Source organism: Triticum dicoccoides, chromosome 5A (genome assembly GCF_002162155.2).
Source record: "Triticum dicoccoides isolate Atlit2015 ecotype Zavitan chromosome 5A, WEW_v2.0, whole genome shotgun sequence".
NCBI classification, from domain to species: Eukaryota; Viridiplantae; Streptophyta; class Magnoliopsida; order Poales; family Poaceae; genus Triticum; species Triticum dicoccoides.
This window is the reverse complement of record NC_041388.1, coordinates 89,923,220-89,944,784: the sequence shown is the minus strand read 5'-3', so window position 1 is coordinate 89,944,784 and position 21,565 is coordinate 89,923,220.

The window sequence follows — 21,565 nt, the reverse complement described above, 5'->3', positions numbered from 1 at the left end:
ATATCCGTATTGCCTAGCTTGCCTTCCACGCCAACTAGAGTCCCATCCAGACACGAGATGAAGTCTTCAATCTTGTATCTTCATAGTCCAACATTCCGGCCAAACGATATAGTCCGGGTCTCCGGAGACCCCCTAATCCAGGACTCCCTGAGTAGCCCCTGAACCAGGCTTCAATGACGATGAGTCTGGCACGCAGTATTGTCTTCGGCATTGCAAGGCGGGTTCCTCCTCCGAATACACCATAGAAGAATTTGAATACAAGGATAGTGTCCGACCCTGCAAAATAAGTTTCACATACCACCGTAGAGAGAATAATATTTACACAAATCTAATCTGCTGAGACGTTTTGGCCACATGACATTATGCCATGGCCCGGTGATTATTTGAACCGTTTCCTTTAACTAGCCCCGCACATAACGCGAGGCAGTTTCTTAACACGTCTTGTCAAAGCAGAGATCGTGTCCCCCTTATTATGGGATTCTCATCAATACGGGCGTGGGTAACCCAACCGCGCCATCGATTACGGCGCTTGGGGGGATAAGCGAGTTTTACCAGGCTAGTGGGGGCGCATAGTTTCGGCCGCCCTTATAAAGGGACAAGGTTTAACCTTTTTCTACCCACGCCTTCTTCCTCCTTGCTCATCCATTCTTGCGCACTTGAGCTCCAACGCCCAAGTCCACATCCTTCCCCTCAACCTTCTCCAATCATGTCCACAGTGGGAGGCAAATGGATGGCTTCCTCTGTTACGGAGGGACACTTCAAGAAGCTGCGTAGAGCCGGATACTTAGCCGCGAATATCATGCATCGGCTGCCCGCTGCGGGGCAGATCGTTCCTACCCCTGAACCTCATGAGAGGGTAGTTTTCCTCCACCACTTCCTCCGCGGACTGGGGTTTCCCCTCCATCCATTCGTCCATGGTCTCATGTTCTACTACGGGCTGGACTTCCATGATCTGGCCCCGAACTTCATCCTCAACATTTCGGCGTTCATCGTCGTGTGTGAGGCTTTCCTCCGCATCCATCCCCACTTCGGCATGTGGTTAAAGACCTTCAATATCAAGCCGAAGGTGGTGGGAGGCCAACAAGCAGAATGCGGCGGAGCCATATGGTGGGCAAGATGCCCAATGTTATATGGCTTGAAGGCTCCTTCGTGGAGACCATAAAGGGGTGGCAATCGGCGTGGTTCTGCATCACCGAGCCGCACGACACCAACTGGGTGGCTGACCTTGAGTTTCGATCCGGGATCCCCACGCAGCTCACCTCCTGGAAAGAGAAGGGCCCGTCCTGGGGTTCATCGGTGGAGCTGGACGGACTCCAGAAATGTATCTGGAATATGGCAGGCAAGAAGCTCAAGCTTGTCAACATAGTCCAGGTCATGCTCATCCGCCGGATCCTCTCGTGTCAACAACAGGATTTCAACTTGTGGGAGTTTGACCCGGCCCAGCACCAGACTCTGAGCAAGCTCTTCGACACGATGCACAAGGACGTCTGGAGGGTGCTATTCAAGGGCGCCGAGGTACCTCCCTCTCTCATCGAAGACCGCGGGCTAAGCGCGAAGCGCCCAACGCATTCGGTGAGTTCTATACATCTGGTAGGATATTTATTTCCCCTAGCTTAACCATGTGTGGGGTCTGAGCTCCATGCCTTTGACAGGACTGGGTGGAGACGTCAGGGCAGATTAACTGTCCGGCCCCTCTGCCCGAAGACACTGCGGACGCTCTCCTGACGGAGATGCTAAATCCGGCTCCTTACAAGGTGCCGGAGAAGACCAAGAAGGCCAAGGGAACCTGAAAGAGTTCCCGTCGCCAGGTGTTGTTGGACTCATCGTCCGATAACTCCGCGATACACTCCTCCCCCGAAGACAAGGATGAAGATGAAGATGCTCCCACTCCAGTCGAGGGAGACAAGAAAAGGAAGGCCGCCCCAACCGGGGGGCCGACGGGTCCAAGAAGGGAAGGGCTCTCCTTCCGGACTACTCCACCACCGCTGCCGAAGGCGAAGACGAGTGGCTGGTCAGGGCCAAGCCCCTGGCGAAGTCGTAAGTATTCAGATGCAAGAGTAACTCATAGCATACCTTTGTCACACTGCTTCTCCTAACGCCGAATTATGATTATGCAGACCGCCACGAGCCCGTATCGACGTATCTTTGTTGGACGGCTCCCTGGGCTCGTCGGATATGGATAGCAATCCACTTCCGACCGCCACCTCCCCTTGCCCTATGGACAACGCCGAGGTATTGTCTCAAGAGGCACCGGGTCGAGGGGAGACAGTCTCGGAGGCGCCTCAAGGCGACCTTCCGGATTCCGGTAGCAGAGGGAGCAAGGCTCCCGAGGGCTCCGAGTTCGGCCCTCAGCCGAACACCCCGCCGGAACCTCCAGTGGTTCTGGACTCAGGCAGGCGGCCTCCTTCCAAAAGGGGTAAGACGCTTGTGCCGGTGACATCTGTCCATCCAGAGGCACCGGACAGTCTGTTGGGAGCGCTTCGTAGCGCTTCCATCGACGAAGAGCACCGCACTATTAAGAGTGCGGTGATCCAGAAGGTTCAGTCCGCCAAGAGCAGACTGACTGAAGCCTGTGCCAGCCTTCTAACAGGCTTTGAGGTAAGTATTTGAAATATAGGAAAAGTATTACCGCATAGACAGTAGCCCCTGATGCTCTGTTCGGTGTTCACAAAGAAAAGCCGAACAGAGGATCAAACAAATCGCAGGAGTCTAATATAAATATGTCTATATGCGTATGGAGGCTTCCCTGCTGGCCTCTGCCGCACTGACTACGGAGGTCGCCGCACTGAAGCAGGACCTCGAAGGGTCCAAGGAAGAGCTCGACCTTGCCAAGAGGCAGCTCGAGGAGAACAAAGGTAAGTAATACCTAGTCTATGGATATATAAAAAAGAATGCGATTGCGAAATGATAGGATCATCGTAAATTTTCCAGGGGCCACGACCGAGGTGGCGACCCTGAAGCAAGCGCTATCCGAGGCCGAAAACAAAGCGGCCAAGGAGCACACCGAGCAGGAAAGGAAGGAGGTACAGGTGGGCAAGGTGCAGCAAGAGCTCCACGCTCTCGTGACGAAGCACGAGGCGTTGGAGCTTGACTTGAAGACGCGAGAGTCCGAGCTTGCCGCAGACCTCGAGAGCGCAAAGAATGCCAAGGCCGAAGCCCTTGCCGCGACCCTCGAGAGCGCAAAGAATGCCAAGGACGAAGCCCAAAAGGCCCTCCAGGAGATTGATGCGATGAACAAGATAGCGGCGGGTAAGGCATTCTATATGCAAAGCAAGCATGTGAAAGTAAATTACTTGTTACTTACCCGAATCCGGAGCTCTCCAGGAGCATTCGCAGATTTGCCCCGCAGCGTGTTGGTTGCCGCACAGTTTTACTAGGCCGAGGAGGGAAGCTCAACGGAGAAGTTGTTCTGGTCTCAGTATACTGGGACCGAACACCCGATGCCTCTGAGCGACCAGCTGAAGCAACTGGTCGAGCTGCACAAGGCGGCCGAACAGGCCATGAAAGGCTTTATAGTCCAGATGTGTCCTGGCGACGCCCTTCCCAACAGCTACTTTGGCCTGGTGAGGCGGCTTGTGGATGCCTGCCCACGTCTAGAAGTCATCAAGCGGTCCGTCTGCATCGAAGGTGCACGCCGGGCTTTCGCCCGTGTGAAGGTGCAATGGGCCAAGATGGACGCCGTGAAGCTGGTGAAGGAAGGGCCACCGCAGGGCAAGGAGCATCGCCACCCCGAGATGTACTATGAGGGTGTCCTGAAGGGTTCCCGTCTCGTAGCGTACAAGTGTACGAAAGATGTAATATTTGAGTAAACTTGCTCGTGTGATCCTGTATTATGAAAACTTGTTCATATGCGCTATGCAACGCTTGTCTGAATTTAAAATATTACCTTCTGTTTGCCTGTTTATCAAATCTGAGAGATGGCTTGTCGTCGGCTTCTGCCCCCACGCCACGAGTGCTGGGGTGTTCGGGATAAACCTGAGCACTCTTGTTCCCATTGTTGGGTCCTTCGAGGGAGGTGCTCAGCACAACGAACAAGGCAATCAGACCATAATGCATTATCACTCTCACTTAGCCATAGAATTCTATAATTTTAAATTTCGGTGAAGCCCCTAGTATTCGGAAGGCCGAATTCGGGGTGCGATACACGCCTTAAGCCGGACAGGGCCGACTCCTCGCTCTAAGCGGCATAAGTCTTTAGGGACTTGAAACCTCACGAACAGCGACCAGTCTCTCGCCTTATCATGACAGTCCATTTTAGCTTTCTCTACCGAGGTGCTTAGCCCAGCAGAACCGGGGCACAATCGCAGTAGTTCTCCCAGTGCTACCTTAGCTGATATAGCGGAACGTAAGGTACCAACACATGGGAGCCGGGCAAACCCAACTTTTGACCCAAGACATAATTCAGAGCTGATGCATATATTGCTATAAGTTCGGGGTGCCGCACTATCAAAAGTGTTCGGACTTCTCACGCCGTATTATGGGGTATGCTTAAGCCCCTGGCGTATTGGATGTACCAGAGTGTACGGGTGCTAGATGTCGTGAATGAACATATATATAAAAAGGAAGAATGCAATAATAGTATTAATGCAATGCATTGTTTATTCAAAAAGGTGCATTAAAGCAGAATGATACAAGTAGTGCAATAAGCAAAAAGTAGGACTGTTTGACATGTCCCTTCCAAGGGCAAGCTGAGGAATAGTATTAAAGCAAATATTTCACTTGTTATCGTAATCCACCTGGGAGTTCCGTGGTGTGACGTAGCTTTCTGCCTACTTGGTTGCTGCATCATGTGTTCGGCAATCGTGCTGTCGGACAGGGTTTCCAGAGATTAAAGTCCTGAAAGACAAAAATAACAAAGCGGGAAGCCCCTAGTGCGGTTTAAGCCGCGACTTGGGGCATGCCGCAGTCGTGCCCCCCTCCCCGCCTGTGCCCATGGTATTTTTAATGCGTAATTATGTACGCGTGGCACGGATTTCGCCGTTTGGCTGGGACTGGGGTGGGGGCCGCATTGCTATGCGAGCTCAGAACGTGCCAGGCGGTCCTGTTGCCGATTACCTCAGGCGCACTTGAAGGTGTCCGGGTCCTTAATCACCGATCTAGTGGATTGCCTTAAGAGGCTGCTTTGTGCTTCTGCTGCGAGGGCCACAGTGTGCTCCTCCGTGCGGAGAGAGTGCTCTGTGTTTCCATTGACTGTGATGACCACCCGAGGTCCTGGCATTTTGAGCTTGAGATATGCATAATGCGGTACCGCATTGAATCTTGCAAATGCGGTTTGCCCGAGTAGTGCACGGTAGCCACTGCGGAACGGGACTATGTCGAAGATTAACTCTTCGCTTTGGAAGTTATCCGGGGATCCGAAGACCACTTCCAGTGTGACTGAGCCTGTGTAATGGGCCTCTACACCTGGTATGACGCCTTTAAAGGTCGTTTTTGTGGGTTTGATCCTTGAGGGGTCGATACCCATTTTGCGCACTGTGTCCTGATAAAGTAGGTTCAGGCTGCTGCCCCCATCCATAAGGACTCGAGTGAGGTGAAATCCATCAATGATTGGATCTAGGACCAATGCGGCGAATCCGCCATGACGGATACTAGTGGGGTGGTCCCTGCGGTCGAAGGTGATCAGACAGGAAGACCATGGGTTGAATTTTGGGGCGACTGGATCCAACGCATATACGTCCCTGAGCGCACGCTTCCATTCCCTCTTGGGAATGTGGGTTGCGTATATCATGTTCACCGTCCGCACTTGAGTGGGAACCTCTTCTGTCCTCCGGTGTTCGGCTGCCGGGGCTCCTCCTCGTCATCGCTATGTGACCCCTTGTCTTTGTTTTCAGCATTTAACTTGTCGGCCTGCTTGAACACCCAACAATCCATGTTGGTGTGGTTGGCTGGCTTGTCTGGGGTGCCGTGTACTTGACATGAGCGATCGAGTATACGGTCCAAACTGGACGGGCCCGAAGTGCTTCTTTTGAATGGCTTTTTCCGCTGACCAGGTTTAGAGCCTTTGAATCCGGCATTGACTGCCATATCCTCGGTATTGTCGCTGTTAATGCGGCACTTATGTTTGTTGCGACGTGACCTGCCATTGCCGTCCTTGGTATCCGAAGTACCATGGTTCTTTGATATGTTATTACTGCGAGCCAGCCAGCTTTCTTCTCCTGCGCAAAAGTGGGTCATGAGTGTCGTGAGGGCTGCCATAGATTTTGGCTTTTCCTGGCCAAGGTTCCGGGCTAGCCAATCGTCGCGGATGTTGTGCTTGAAAGCTGCTAGGGCCTCTGCATCCGGACAGCCGACGATTTGATTTTTCTTTGTTAGGAACCGTGTCCAGAATTACCTGGCCGATTCCTCTGGCTGCTGAATTATGTGGCTCAAGTCATCGGCATCTGGTGGTCGTACGTAAGTGCCCTGAAAGTTTTCGAGGAATGCGGCTTCCAGATCTTCCCAACAACCAATGGACTCTGCTGGCAAGCTGTCGAGCCAATGTCGAGCTGGTCCTTTGAGTTTGAGTGGGAGGTATTTGATGGCGTGTAGGTCATCACCACGAGCCATGTGGATGTGCAGGAGGAAATCGTCGATCCATACCGCAGGATCTGTTGTGCCGTTGTATGATTCTATATTTACGGGTTTGAAACCCTCTGGGATTTGATGATCCATTACTTTGTCTGTGAAGCATAAGGGGTGTGCGGCACCTCTGTACTGGGCTATATTGCGACGCAGCTCGAATGAGTCTTGCCCGTTGTGTTCGGCCCGACCGGACTTACTTTTACTGTATCCAGCGTGAAGATTATCGTCTCGCATAGTGGCGCGCCCTCGTGATTAGTAGATCGATCTTGCATGTTTTGCTTTGTCCTCCAATATGTCTCGCAGGTATGGCGTATTTCCCCATGCCTTTTTATTTGAATGATGTCGGGGTGCGGGCTGAGCTTTTGGCTGGAATGCCTCTCTGTCGCAGCCACGAGGTGGCTGATCAGCCGCATCATACGTCGGGGATGTAGGTTTCGGTGCTTCCTCCTCCAGTCAGGGTACCAACCTGCACTTTGGGTAACTCCTGGAGGGGCGTTCGAGTTTATATTCCTAGGCCGCCAGGACTTCAGTCCATCTGTCAGCTAGCAAATCTTGATCAGCTTGAAGCTGCTGCTGCTTTTTCTTAAGGCTATTTGACGTGGCTATAAGCCGGCGCTTGAAGCACTCTTGTTCGACGGGATCCTCTGGCACGACGAATTCGTCATCGCCGAGGCTTGCCTCGTCTTCGGAGGCAGGCATGTAATTATCATCCTCCGCCTCTCCATCTGCCGCTCTCTCAGGAGGGCTGGCTCCTCCATCCTCCTGCTCTAAATCTTGCTGGAGGGGATTGTTGTTGTCTTCGGCACTGTCCGGAGTGCTATTATCTCTGGTGCTGGTATCACCATTTTTTCCTTAGCGGGACTTAGAGAGGCTCCGCTGACGCCGGCGCTTGGGTTGCTTCTTGGAGGGGTCATCCTCCGTTGTCTCGTCGCCATTGCCCTCTTTGGGTGTATCCTGTTGGAGATCGTAGCAGAAAATGAATTTTTTTCCTACGTTTCACCAAGATCAATCTATGGAGTCAACTAGCAACGAGAGGAGATTGCATCTACATACCCTTGTAGATCGCGCGCGGAAGCGTTCAAGAGAACGGGGATGATGGAGTCGTACTCGCCGTGATCCAAATCACCGATGACCAAGTGCCGAACAGACGGCACCTCCGCGTTCAACACACGTACGGAGCGGATGATGTCTCCTCCTTCTTGATCCAGGAAGGGGGAAGGAGAGGTTGATGAAGATCCAGCAGCACGACGACGTGGTGGTGGATGCAGCAGTGATCGCAGCAGGGCTTCGCCGAGCTTCTGCGAGAGGGAGAGGTGTAGCAGGGGAGAGGGAGGCGCCAAGGCTTGAGGTGTTGCTGCCCTCCCTCCCCCCTCCTTTATATAGGCCCCCTAGGGGGGTGCACCGGCCCTAGGAGATGGGATCTCCTAGGGGGCGGCGGCCAAGGGGGTGGAGTACCCCCCAAGGCAAGTGGAGGCGCCCCCTCCCCTAGGGTTCCCAACCCTAGGCGCATGGGGGGCCCAAGGGGGGCGCACCAGCCCACTATGGGCTGGTTCCCCTCCCCACTTCAGCCCATGGGGCCCTCCGGGATGGGTGGCCCCACCCGGTGGACCCCCGGGACCCATCCGGTGGTCCCGGTACAATACCGGTGACCCCGAAACTTTCCCGATGGCCGAAACTACACTTCCTATATATAATTCTTCACCTCCGGACAATTCCGGAACTCCTCGTGACGTCCAGGATCTCATTCGGGACTCCGAACAACTTTTGGATTACTGCATACTCATATCTATACAACCCAAGCGTCACCGAACCTTAAGTGTGTAGACCCTACGGGTTCGGGAGACAAGCAGACATGACCGAGACGACTCTCTGGTCAATAACCAACAGCGGGATCTGGATACCTATGTGGGCTCCCACATGCTCCTCGATGATCTCATCAGATGAACCATGATGTCGTGGACCTAATCAATCCCGTACTCAATTCCCTTTGTCAATCGGTACGTTACTTGCCCGAGACTCGATCGTCGGTATCCCAATACCTTGTTCAGTCTTGTTACCGGCAAGTCACTTTACTCGTACCGTAATGCATGATCCCGTGATCAACCACTTGATCACATTGAGCTCATTATGATGATGCATTACCGAGTGGGCCTAGAGATACCTCTCCGTCATATGGAGTGACAAATCCCAGTCTTGATTCGTGCCAACCCAACAGACACTTTCGGAGATACCTGTAATGTACCTTTATAGTCACCCAGTTACGTTGTGACGTTTGGCACACCCAAGGCACTCCTACGGTATTCTGGAGTTGCACAATCTCACGGTCTAAGGAAATGATACTTGACATCCAGAAAAGCTACAGCAAACGAACTACACGATCTTTGTGCTATGCTTAGGTTTGGGTCTTGTCCATCACATCATTCTCCTAATGATGTGATCCCATTATCAATGACATCCCCATGTCCATAGCTAGGAAACCATGACTATCTATTGATCAACGAGCTAGTCAACTAGAGGCTCACTAGGGACACATTGTGGTCCATGTATTCACACATGTATTACGATTTCCAGATAATACAATTATAGCATGAATAATAGACAATTATCATGAACAAGGAAATATAATAATCATTTTATTATTGCCGCTAGGGCATATTTCCAACAGTCTCCCACTTGCACTAGAGTCAATCATCTAGTTACATTGTGATGAATCGAACACCCATGGAATTCTGGTGTTGATCATGTTTTGCTCTAGGGAGAGGTTTAGTCAACGGATCTGCTACATTCAGGTCCGTATGTACTTTACAAATCTCTATGTCTCCATTTTGAACACTTTCACGAATGGAGTTGAAGCGACGCTTGATATGCCTGGTCTTCCTGTGAAACCTGGGCTCCTTGGCAAGGGCAATAGCTCCGGTGTTGTCACAGAAGAGAGTCATCGGGCCCGACGCATTGGGTATGACTCCTAGGTCGGTAATGAACTCCTTCACCCATACTGCTTCATGTGCTACCTCCGAGGCTGCCATGTACTCCGCTTCACATGTAGATCCCGCCACAACGCTTTGCTTGCAACTGCACCAGCATACTGCCCCACCATTCAAAATATACACGTATCCGGTTTGTGACTTAGAGTCATCCAGATCTGTGTCGAAGCTAGCATCGACGTAACCCTTTACGACGAGCTCTTCGTCACCTCCATAAACGAGAAACATTTCCTTAGTCCTTTTCAAGTACTTCAGGATATTTTTGACCGTTGTCCAGTGTTCCATGCCGAGATTACTTTGGTACCTTCCTACCAAACTCATGGCAAGGTTTACATCAGGTCTGGTACACAGCATAGCATACATGATAGACCCTATGGCCGAGGCATAGGGGACGACACTCATCTTTTCTCTATCTTCTACCGTGGTCGGGCATTGAGCCAAGCTCAATCTCGTACCTTGCAATACAGGCAAGAACCCCTTCTTTGACTGATCCATTTTGAACTTCTTCAATATCTTGTCAAGGTACGTACTCTGAGAAAGACCAATGAGGCGTCTCGATCTATCTCTATAGATCTTGATGCCTAATATATAAGCAGCTTCTCCAAGGTCCTTCATTGAAAAACACTTGTTCAAATAGGCCCTTATGCTTTCCAAGAATTCTATATCATTTCCCATCAACAGTATGTCATCCACATACAATATGAGAAATGCTATAGAGCTCCCACTCACTTTCTTGTAAATGCAGGCTTCTCCATAAGTCTGCATAAACCCAAACGCTTTGATCATCTCATCAAAGCGAATGTTCCAACTCCGAGATGCTTGCACCAGCCCATAAATCGAGCGTTGGAGCTTGCACACCTTGTCAGCATTCTTAGGATCGACAAAACCTTCCGGCTGCATCATATACAATTCTTCCTTAAGGAAACCATTAAGGAATGTCGTTTTGACGTCCATTTGCCATATCTCATAATCATAGAATGCGGCAATTGCTAACATGATTCGGACGGACTTTAGCTTCGCTACGTGTGAGAAAGTCTCATCCTACTCAACCCCTTGAACTTGTCGATAACCCTTAGCGACAAGCCGAGCTTTATAGATGGTCACATTACCATCCGCGTTTGTCTTCTTCTCAAAGATCCATTTATTTTCTATGGCTCGCCGATCAACGGGCAAGTCAGTCAAGTCCATACTTCGTTTTCATACATGGATCCTATCTCGGATTTCATGGCTTCCATCCATTTGTCGGAATCCGGGCCCGCCATCGCTTCTTCATAGTTCGAAGGTTTACCGTTGTCTAACAACATGATTTCCAAGACAGGGTTGCCGTACCACTCTGGTGCGGAACGTGTCCTTGTGGACCTACGAAGTTCAGTAGCAACTTGATCTGAAGTTTCATGATCATCATCAACAACTTCCTCTCTAGTCGGTGCAGGCACCTCAGGAACATTTTCTTGAGCTGCGCCACTTACGGTTCAAGGGGTAATACTTCATCAAGTTCTACCTTCCTCCCACTTATTTCTTTCGAGAGAAACTCTTTCTCTAGAAAGGACCCATTCTTGGCAACAAAGATCTTGCCTTCGGATCTGAGGTAGAAGGTATACCCAACAGTTTCTTTAGGGTATCCTATGAAGACGCATTTTTCCAACTTGGGTTCGAGCTTTTCAGGTTGAAGTTTCTAGACATAAGCATCGCATCCCCAAACTTTTAGAAACGACAGCTTAGGTTTCTTCCCAAACCATAATTCATACGGTGTCGTCTCAATGGATTTCGACGGAGCCCTATTTAAAGTGAATGCGGCAGTCTCTAAAGCATAGCCCCAAAATGATAGCGGTAAATCGGTAAGAGACATCATAGATCGCACCATATCTAATAGAGTGCGATTACGACGTTCGGACACACCATTACGCTAAGGTGTTCCAGGCGGCGTGAGTTGTGAAACTATTCCACATTTTCTTAAGTGTGTGCCAAATTCGTGACTCAAGTATTCTCCCTCACGATCTGATCGCAAGAACTTGATTTTCCTGTCACGTTGATTCTCAACCTCACTCTGAAATTCCTTGAACTTTTCAAAGGTCTCAGACTTGTGTTTCATTAAGTAGACATACCCATATCTACTCAAGTCATCAGTGAGGGTGAGAACATAACGATAGCCACCGCGAGCCTCAACACTCATTGGACCGCACACATCAGTATGTATGATTTCCAATAAGTTGGTTGCTCGCTCCATTGTTCCTGAGAATGGAGTCTTGGTCATTTTACCCATGAGGCATGGTTCGCACGTGTCAAATGATTCGTAATCAAGAGACTCTAAAAGTCCATCTGCATGGAGCTTCTTCATGCGTTCGACACCTATGTGACCAAGGCGGCAGTGCCACAAGTATGTGGGACTATCATTATCAACCTTACATCTTTTGGTATTCACACTATGAATATGTGTAGCATTACGCTCGAGATTCATTAAGAATAAACCATTCACCATCGGAGCATGACCATAAAACATATCTCTCATATAAATAGAACAACCATTATTCTCGGATTTAAATGAGTAGCCATCTCGTATTAAACGAGATCCTGATACAATGTTCATGCTCAAAGCTGGCACTAAATAACAATTATTGAGGTTTAAAACTAATCCCGTAGGTAAATGTAGAGGTAGCGTGCCGACGGCGATCACATCGACCTTGGAACCATTCCCGACGTGCATCGTCACCTCGTCCTTCGCCAGTCTCCGCTTATTCCGCAGCTCCTGCTTTGAGTTACAAATGTGAGCAACCGCACCGGTATCAAATACCCAGGAGCTACTATGAGTACTAGTAAGGTACACATCAATTACATGTATATCACATATACCTTTTGTGATGCCGGCCTTCTTGTCCGCTAAGTATTTGGGGCAGTTCCGCTTCCAGTGACCACTTCCCTTGCAATAAAAGCACTCAGTCTCGGGCTTGGGTCCATTCTTTGGCTTCTTCCCGGCAGCTTGCTTACCGGGCGCGGCAACTCCCTTGCCGTCCTTCTTGAAGTTCTTCTTACCCTTGCCTTTCTTGAACTTAGTGGTTTTATTCACCATCAACACTTGATGTTCCTTTTTGACTTCTACCTCTGCTGATTTCAGCATTGCAAATACTTCAGGAATGGTCTTTTCCATCCCCTTCATATTGAAGTTCATCACAAAGCTCTTGTAGCTTGGTGGAAGCGACTAAAGGATTCTGTCAATGACCGCGTCATCCGGGAGATTAACTCCCAGCTGAGTCAAGCGGTTATGCAACCCAGACATTTTGAGTATGTGCTCACTGACAGAACTATTTTCCTCCATCTTACAGCTGAAGAACTTGTCGGAGACTTCATATCTCTCGACCCGGGCATGAGCTTGGAAAACCATTTTCAGCTCTTCGAACATCTGATATGCTCCATGTCGCTCAAAACGCTTTTGGAGCCCCGGTTCTAAGCTGTAAAGCATGCCGCACTGAGCGAGGGAGTAATCATCAGCACGTGTCTGCCAAGCGTTCATAACGTCTTGGTTCTGTGGGACGGGTGCGTCACCTAGCGGTGCTTCTAGGACATAATCTTTCTTGGCAGCTATGAGGATGATCCTCAGGTTCCGGACCCAGTCCGTATAGTTGCTGCCATCGTCTTTCAGCTTGGTTTTCTCTAGGAATGCGTTGAAGTTGAGGACAACGTTGGCCATTTGATCTACAAGACATATTGTAAAGATTTTATACTAAGTTCATGATAATTAAGTTCATCTAATCAAATTATTCAATGAACTCCCACTTAGATAAACATCCCTCCAGTCATCTAAGTATAACATGATCCGAGTTGACTAGGTCGTGTCCGATCATCACGTGAGATGGACTAGTCAACATCGGTGAACATCTTCATGTTGATCGTATCTTCTATACGACTCATGCTCGACCTTTCGGTCTTCTGTGTTCCGAGGCCATGTCTGTACATGCTAGGCTCGTCAAGTCAACCTAAGTGTATTGCGTGTGTAAATCTGTCTTACACCCGTTGTATGTGAACGTTGGAATCTATCACACCCGATCATCACGTGGTGCTTCGAAACAACGAACTGTCGCAATGGCGCACAGTTAGGGGGAACACTTTCTTGAAATTATTATGAGGGATCATCTTATTTACTACCGTCGTTCTAAGTAAACAAGGTGCGAAAACATGATAAACATCACATGCAATCAAATAATAGTGACATGATATGGCCAATATCATATAGCTCCTTTGATCTCCATCTTGGGGCTCCATGATCATCTTGTCACCGGCATGACACCATGATCTCCATCATCGTGTCTTCTTGAAGTTGTCTCGTCATCTATTACTTCTACTACTATGGCTAACGCTTTAGCAATAAAGTAAAGTAATTACATGACGTTTATGTTGACACGCATGTCATAAATAAATAAAGACAACTCCTATGGCTCCTGCCGGTTGTCATACTCATCAACATGCAAGTCGTGATTCCTATTACAAGAACATGATCAATCTCATACATCACATATATCATTCATCATTCATCACAACCTTTGTCCATATCACATCACAAAACACTTGCTGCAAAAACAAGTTAGACGTCCACTAATTGTTGTTGCAAGTTTTTACGTGGCTGCTATAGGTTTCTAGCAAGAACGTTTCTTATCTACGCCAAAACCACAACGTGAATTGCCAATTTCTATGTACCCTTCATAAGGACCCTGTTCATCGAATCCGATCCGACTAAAGTGGGAGAGACAGACACCCGCCAGCCACCTTATGCAACTAGTGCATGTCAGTCGGTGGAACCGGTCTCACGTAAGCGTACATGTAAGGTTGGTCCGGGCCGCTTCATCCCACGATGCCGCCGAATCAAGATAAGACTAGTAACGACAAGCAAATTGACAATATCGACGCCCACAACTACTTTGTGTTCTACTTGTGCATAGTAACTACGCATAGACCTAGCTCATGATGCCACTGTTGGAGATCGTAGCAGAAAATGAAATTTTTTCCTACGTTTCACCAAGATCAATCTATGGAGTCAACTAGCAACAAGAGGAGAGTGCATCTACATACCCTTGTAGATCACACGTGGAAGCGTTCAAGAGAACGGGGATGATGGAGTCGTACTCGCCGTGATCCAAATCACCGATGACCAAGTGCCGAACAGACGACACCTCCGCGTTCAACACATGTATGGAGCGGATGACGTCTCCTCCTTCTTGATCCAGCAAGGGGGAAGGAGAGGTTGATGAAGATCCAGCAGCACGACGGCGTGGTGGTGGATGCAGCAGTGATCGCAGCAGGGCTTCGCCGAGCTTCTGCGAGAGGGAGAGGTGTAGCAGGGGAGAGGGAGGCGCCAAGGCTTGAGGTGTTGCTGCCCTCCCTCCCCCCTCCTTTATATAGGCCCCCAAGGGGGGTGCGCCGGCCCTAGGAGATGGGATCTCCTAGGGGGCGGCGGCCAAGGGGGTGGAGTACCCCCCAAGGCAAGTGGAGGCGCCCCCTCCCCTAGGGTTCCCAACCCTAGGCGCATGGGGGGCCCAAGGGGGGCGCACCAGCCCACTATGGGCTGGTTCCCCTCCCCACTTCAGCCCATGGGGCCCTCCGGGATGGGTGGCCCCACCCGGTGGACCCCCGGGACCGATCCCGTGGTCCCGGTACAATACCGGTGACCCCGAAACTTTCCCGATGGCCGAAACTACACTTCCTATATATAATTCTTCACCTCTGGACAATTTCGGAACTCCTCGTGACGTCCAGGATCTCATCCGGGACTCCGAACAACTTTCGGATTACTGCATACTCATATCTATACAACCCTAGCGTCACCGAACCTTAAGTGTGTAGACCCTACGGGTTCGGGAGACAAGCAGACATGACCGAGACGACTCTCTGGTCAATAACCAACAGCGGGATCTGGATACCCATGTGGGCTCCCACATGCTCCTCGATGATCTCATCGGATGAACCACGATGTCGAGGACCTAATTAATCCCGTACTCAATTCCCTTTGTCAATCGGTACGTTACTTGCCCGAGACTCGATCGTCGGTATCCCAATACCTTGTTCAGTCTCGTTACCAGCAAGTCACTTTACTTGTACCGTAATGCATGATCCCGTGATCAACCACTTGATCACATTGAGCTCATTATGATGATGCATTACCGAGTGGGCCTAGAGATACCTCTCCGTCATAGGAGTGACAAATCCCAGTCTCGATTCGTGCCAACCCAACAGACACTTTCGGAGATACCTGTAATGTACCTTTATAGTCACCCAGTTACGTTGTGACGTTTGGCACACCCAAGGCACTCCTACGGTATCCGGGAGTTGCACAATCTCATGGTGTAAGGAAATGATACTTGACATCCAGAAAAGCTACAACAAACGAACTACACGATCTTTGTGATATGCTTAGGTTTGGGTCTTGTCCATCACATCATTCTCCTAATGATGTGATCCCGTTATCAATGACATCCCCATGTCCATAGCTAGGAAACCATGACTATCTGTTGATCAACGAGCTAGTCAACTAGAGGCTCACTAGGGACACATTGTGGTCTATGTATTCACACATGTATTACGATTTCCGGATAATACAATTATAGCATGAATAATAGACAATTATCATGAACAAGGAAATATAATAATCATTTTATTATTGCCTCTAGGGCATATTTCCAACATATCCACCATGTATATATCGTATGATGAGGTGGCTGTCCAGTGCCCTGTGGGCAGTGGTTCCTCTTCGTGTCCCGCACCGTCGTCCATGCCATCGATGTCTTTGAAGTCGAAGTCGAGCATGTCGGTTAAGTCGTCGACAGTGGCTACTAAGTGGGTGGTGGGTGGGCGGCGAATTTCTTCGTCATCCGCATCCCAATCCTGCCGGACGTAGTTCGGCCAGGCCTCTCCTGACAAGGCGAGAGAACTTAATGAGTTCAGTATGTCGCCAAAGGGCGAGTGCTGAAAAATATCTACGGAGGTAAACTCCATGATCGGCGCCCAATCGGATTCGATAGGAACGGGCGCAGGCGGTTCGGAGTCCGTGGCCAGAGAAGGATCCGGCAGTTTGGCAACACGGCTCTCATGAAGGGTACGATCGATATTCGGCTCGATCGCCGTTAAGGATACGGCCTCCGTGACAGGGTCCATCCACCCATCCATGGATGGCGCAACTGGCTCCGAATTGAGGCTCTGAGCGGCTGCCGGCGCGATCTCCTGAATAAGGTCCGATGGTAGAGCTAAATCGTACTCATCGTGACCGCGTGGCGCACAAGGCAGGGGCTCGAATCCGTCGAAGATCAAGTCTCCGCGGATATTGGCCGTGTAGTTTAAGCTTCCAAACCTGACCTGGTGGCCAGGGGCGTAACTTTCGATCTGCTCCAGATGGCTAAGCGATTTGGCCCGCAGTGCGAAGCCGCCTATCACAAAGATCTGTCCGGGGAGAAAAGTCTCACCCTGGACTGCATCGCTATCGATGATAGTAGGAGCCATCAAGCCTAACGGCGACGACACAGAGGAACTCTCAATGAAAGCACCAATGTCGGTGTCAAAACCGGCGGATCTCGGGTAGGGGGTCCCGAACTATGCGTCTAAGGCGGATGGTAACAGGAGGCAGGGGACACAATGTTTTACCCAGGTTCGGGCCCTCTTGATAGAGGTAAAACCCTCGTCCTGCTTAATTTATTCTTGATGATATGAGTATTACAAGAGTTGATCTACCACGAGATCGGAGAGGCTAAACCCTAGAAGCTAGCCTATGGTATGATTGTATGTTGTCCTACGGACTAAAACCCTCCGGTTTATATAGACACCAGAGGGGGCTAGGGTTACACAAGGTCGGTTACAAAGGAGGAGATATACATATCCGTATTGCCTAGCTTGCCTTCCACGCCAAGTAGACTCCCATCCGGACACGAGACGAAGTCTTCAATCTTGTATCTTCATAGTCCAACAGTCCGGCCAAAGGATATAGTCCGGCTGTCCGGAGACCCCCTAATCCAGGACTCCCTCAATATTCCTTCTATTTTTCTTGCATCTTTGCTTGCTAAAAATCTATTGATATGGATCCACTCAAAGTTTTCTACCTGGATCATCTTCAATCCATATGTGCTCATGCTGAACCCCAACAAGTTTAGTTGAGGGAAATTCTTTAGATGAGCATGCTCATTTTGTGTGTCATCGTTTGTCTGAAAAGGGGAAGCTCTTATGGAATCAAATAAATTGTTTGCTATGCTATGCTTGGAATCTTTGTGAAAATTTTGATCTTACTTGTTGCTCTAAGAACCCGAAAAAACACCTTCCCTACCTATGTCAGTTTAAAGATAATGAAATTTAATCTTCTTATGAAAAGGGTGTTTATAGTTACTATGATATCGGACAAGTTGAAGAATTTATTGCTTTTAAGGGTGCTTATGAAGTTGCTTATTTGATTAAAAATATGATATTACTCTCTACAAATATAAAAAATTTGACATACTTAAATATTTCTATGAAAACTATGCTCATAATGTCTATGTCAAAGAATTTATTGAGAGAACACTACTGCAGGATGCTGCTAACGTGACACTACGATTAGAGACCCTTCGACGAAACTGTGTGCGATGCCATAATTGCAAACGGTGGTGTAAAAAACGTTAAAAAGGTGCAAAATGTTTGTGATGGCGGAGCCATCAAACACCATTCAGATTTCAGTTGCGTGTGCGATGTAGGGCATACGGTTCAGTTCAATTTGTTGTTTGTGATGAGAGGAACAAAAGAAAAGTCCAGCCAGATGGAGGTGTGTGCGATATAAAGCAGACGGTTCACTCAGATAAACTGTTTGTGATTAGGCAACACATAAGAAATAGTCAGCCATATGAAGGTGTCTGCGATATACGGCATGCGATTCACTCGGATGAACTATTTGTGTCGAGACAAGAGAAAGAAATGGTTCAACTTAACAAGATGTGTGTGATACGTGGCAAACAGGTATGTAAACAGAAATGTGTGTGAAGACCGATAATAACACAGACGGTTGCTGCTAATAAGACGTGTGTGTTGTGCGATGGGGTTGCATACAAAACAACAACAACACACACACACACACTTATAGGGACATGCTTGCATAACCAAATTAAACATCCACTTACATAGGTGGCTACAACAACCATGGCATTTGCACACACCAAAGTAAACTATTACACGCATAATTACATAGGTGGCTACTACACACATGACATTTCCACGCACCAATAAAGTAAACTATATATTACATGCATGATTAACTAGCATAAACGATCATCTGATCATCATCTACTTCTTGTGACGCTTGCTCTGCTTGTGGCTCGATCCAGGCTCGTCGATTTTGGTAACGAGGCACTTCCTCATGTCAACGATCCGCCTGTGCATCTCGTAGCATGTGTAAACGCTCTTGGCCGCGAACCTGAGGTGAGGTTCATCCAGTTGCCGCATCCAGGCCCTGTGCTAGGATAGGGGACTTGTTCTCTGGGCATCCTACTTCGTCTTTTCGTAGTAGGGGTCGATGATGGCTGAGGTGAGTTCGACCAGCGAGTCCTTCTTCATGCAGCCCCAGACCCTGTAGTGGTCAAGATTTTGACAAGGTTCTTGCAGGCCAACTTATAGTTTCATCGTCGGTGGTTTCCACCATGGCGAACTTGTAGTCAGTGTTGTTGACAAACCTGTTGAAACGGTCGCAAGGCTCTGTAGCCATGCAGTAGTGGTAGATGAGGACATGATGGCCCACACACAACTGGGCGACAGCAATCTTCTGATCTATGCCGGGACGATCGGTGGTGTATTGGAGGTCGATGCCGACCACCTTGTACTTGTCTCGAGCAAGCAACTGCTCAACGTTGTTGATGTAGTCGTCCACCACGGCCGGGTCGATGGTGTACACTGATACGTCTCCAATGTATCTATAATTTTTTATTCTTCCATGCAATATTATATCCTGTTTTGGACATTTTTGGGCTTTATTATGCACTTTTATAATATTTTTGGGACTAACCTATTAACTGGAGGCCCAGCCCAGAATTGTTGTTTTTGCCTATTTTAGGGTTTCGTAGAAAAAGAATATCAAACGGAGTCCAAACGGAATGAAACCTTCGGGAACCTGATTTTTGGAATGAACATGATCCAGAGGACTTGGACCCTATGTCAAGCAATCAACCAGGAAGGCACGAGGTAGGGGGCACGCCTACCCCCCCCCCCCAAGGCGCGCCCTCCACCCTCGTGGGGCCCATGTTGCTCCACCGACGTACTCCTTCCTCCTATATATACCTACGTACCCCAAACTACCAGATACGGAGCCAAAACCCTAATTCCACCGCTGTAAGTTTCTGTATCCATGAGATCCCATCTTGGGGCCTTTTCCGGAGCTCCGCCGGAGGGGGTACCGATCACGGAGGGCTCTACATCAACACCATAGCCCCTCCGATGAAGTGTGAGTAGTTTACTTTAGACCTACGGGTCCATAGTTTTTAGCTAGATGGCTTCTTCTCTCTTTTTGGATCTCAATACAAAGTTCTCCACCTCTCTTGTGGAGAGCTATTCGATGTAATCTTCTTTTGCGGTGTGTTTGTTGAGATCGGTGAATTCTGGGTTTATGATCAAGTTTATCTATGAACAATATTTGAATCTTCTCTGAATTCTTTTATGTATGATTGGTTATCTTTGCAAGTCTCTTTGAATTATCAGTTTGGTTTGGCCTACTAGATTGATTTTCTTGCAATGGGAGAAGTGCTGAGCTTTGGGTTAAATCTTGCGGTGTCCTTTCCCAGTGACAGTAGGGGCAGCAAGGCACGTCATGTCATCAAGGATAACAATATGGGGTTTATATCATATTGCATGAGTTTATCCCTCTACATCATGTCATCTTGCTTAAAGCGTTACTCTGTTCTCTTGAACTTAATACTCTAGATGCATGCTGGATAGCGATCGATGTGTGGAGTAATAGTAGTAGATGCAGGCATGAGTTGGTCTACTTGTCTCGGACGTGATGATAGATACATGATCATACCTAGATATTCTCATAACTATGCTCAATTCTGTCAATTGCTCAACAGTAATTTGTTCACCCACCGTAATACTTATGCTCTCGAGAGAAGCCTCTAGTGAAACCTATGGCCCCCGGGTCTATTTTCCATCATATTAATCTTCCAATACATAGTTATTTCCTTTGCCATTTATTTTACTTGCATCTTTATTTCTCTTTATCATAAAAATACCAAAAATATTATCTTGTCGTATCTATCAGATCTCACTCTCGTAGGTGACCATGAAGGGATTGACAACCCCTTTATCGTGTTGGTTGCGAGGAGTTTATTTGTTTGTGTAGGTGCGAGGGACTTGTGCATGGCCTCCTACTGGATTGATACCTTGGTTCTCAAAAACTGAGGGAAATACTTACGCTGCTCTACTGCATCACCCTTTCCTCTTCAAGGGAAAACCAACGCAGTGCTCAAGAGGTAGCAAGAAGGATTTCTGGCATCGTTGCCGGGGAGTCTACGCAAAAGTCAACATACCAAGTACCCATCACAAACCCTTATCTCCCGCATTACATTATTTGCCATTTACCTCTCATTTTCCTCTCCCCCACTTCACCCTTGCCGTTTTATTCGCCCTCTCTCTCTCCATCCTCCCTCTCTTTCTCTATTCACCTCTTTTTGCCCATTTCTTGTTTGCTTGTGTGTCGGATTGCTTGCTTGTCACGATGGCTCAAGATAATACCAAATTGTGTGACTTTACCAATACCAACAACAATGATTTTATTAGCACTCCGATTGCTCCTCTTACTGATGCTGAATCTTGTGAAATTAATGTTGTTTTGCTGAATCTTGTCATGAAAGATCCGTTTTCCGGCCTTCCTAGTGAAGATGTCGCTACCCATCTAAACAACTTCGTTGATTTGTGTGATATGCAAAAGAAGAAAGATGTGGACAATGATATTGTTAAATTGAAGCTATTTCCTTTTTCTCTTAGAGATCGTGCTAAAGCTTGGTTTTCGTCTTTGCCTAAAAATAGTATTGATT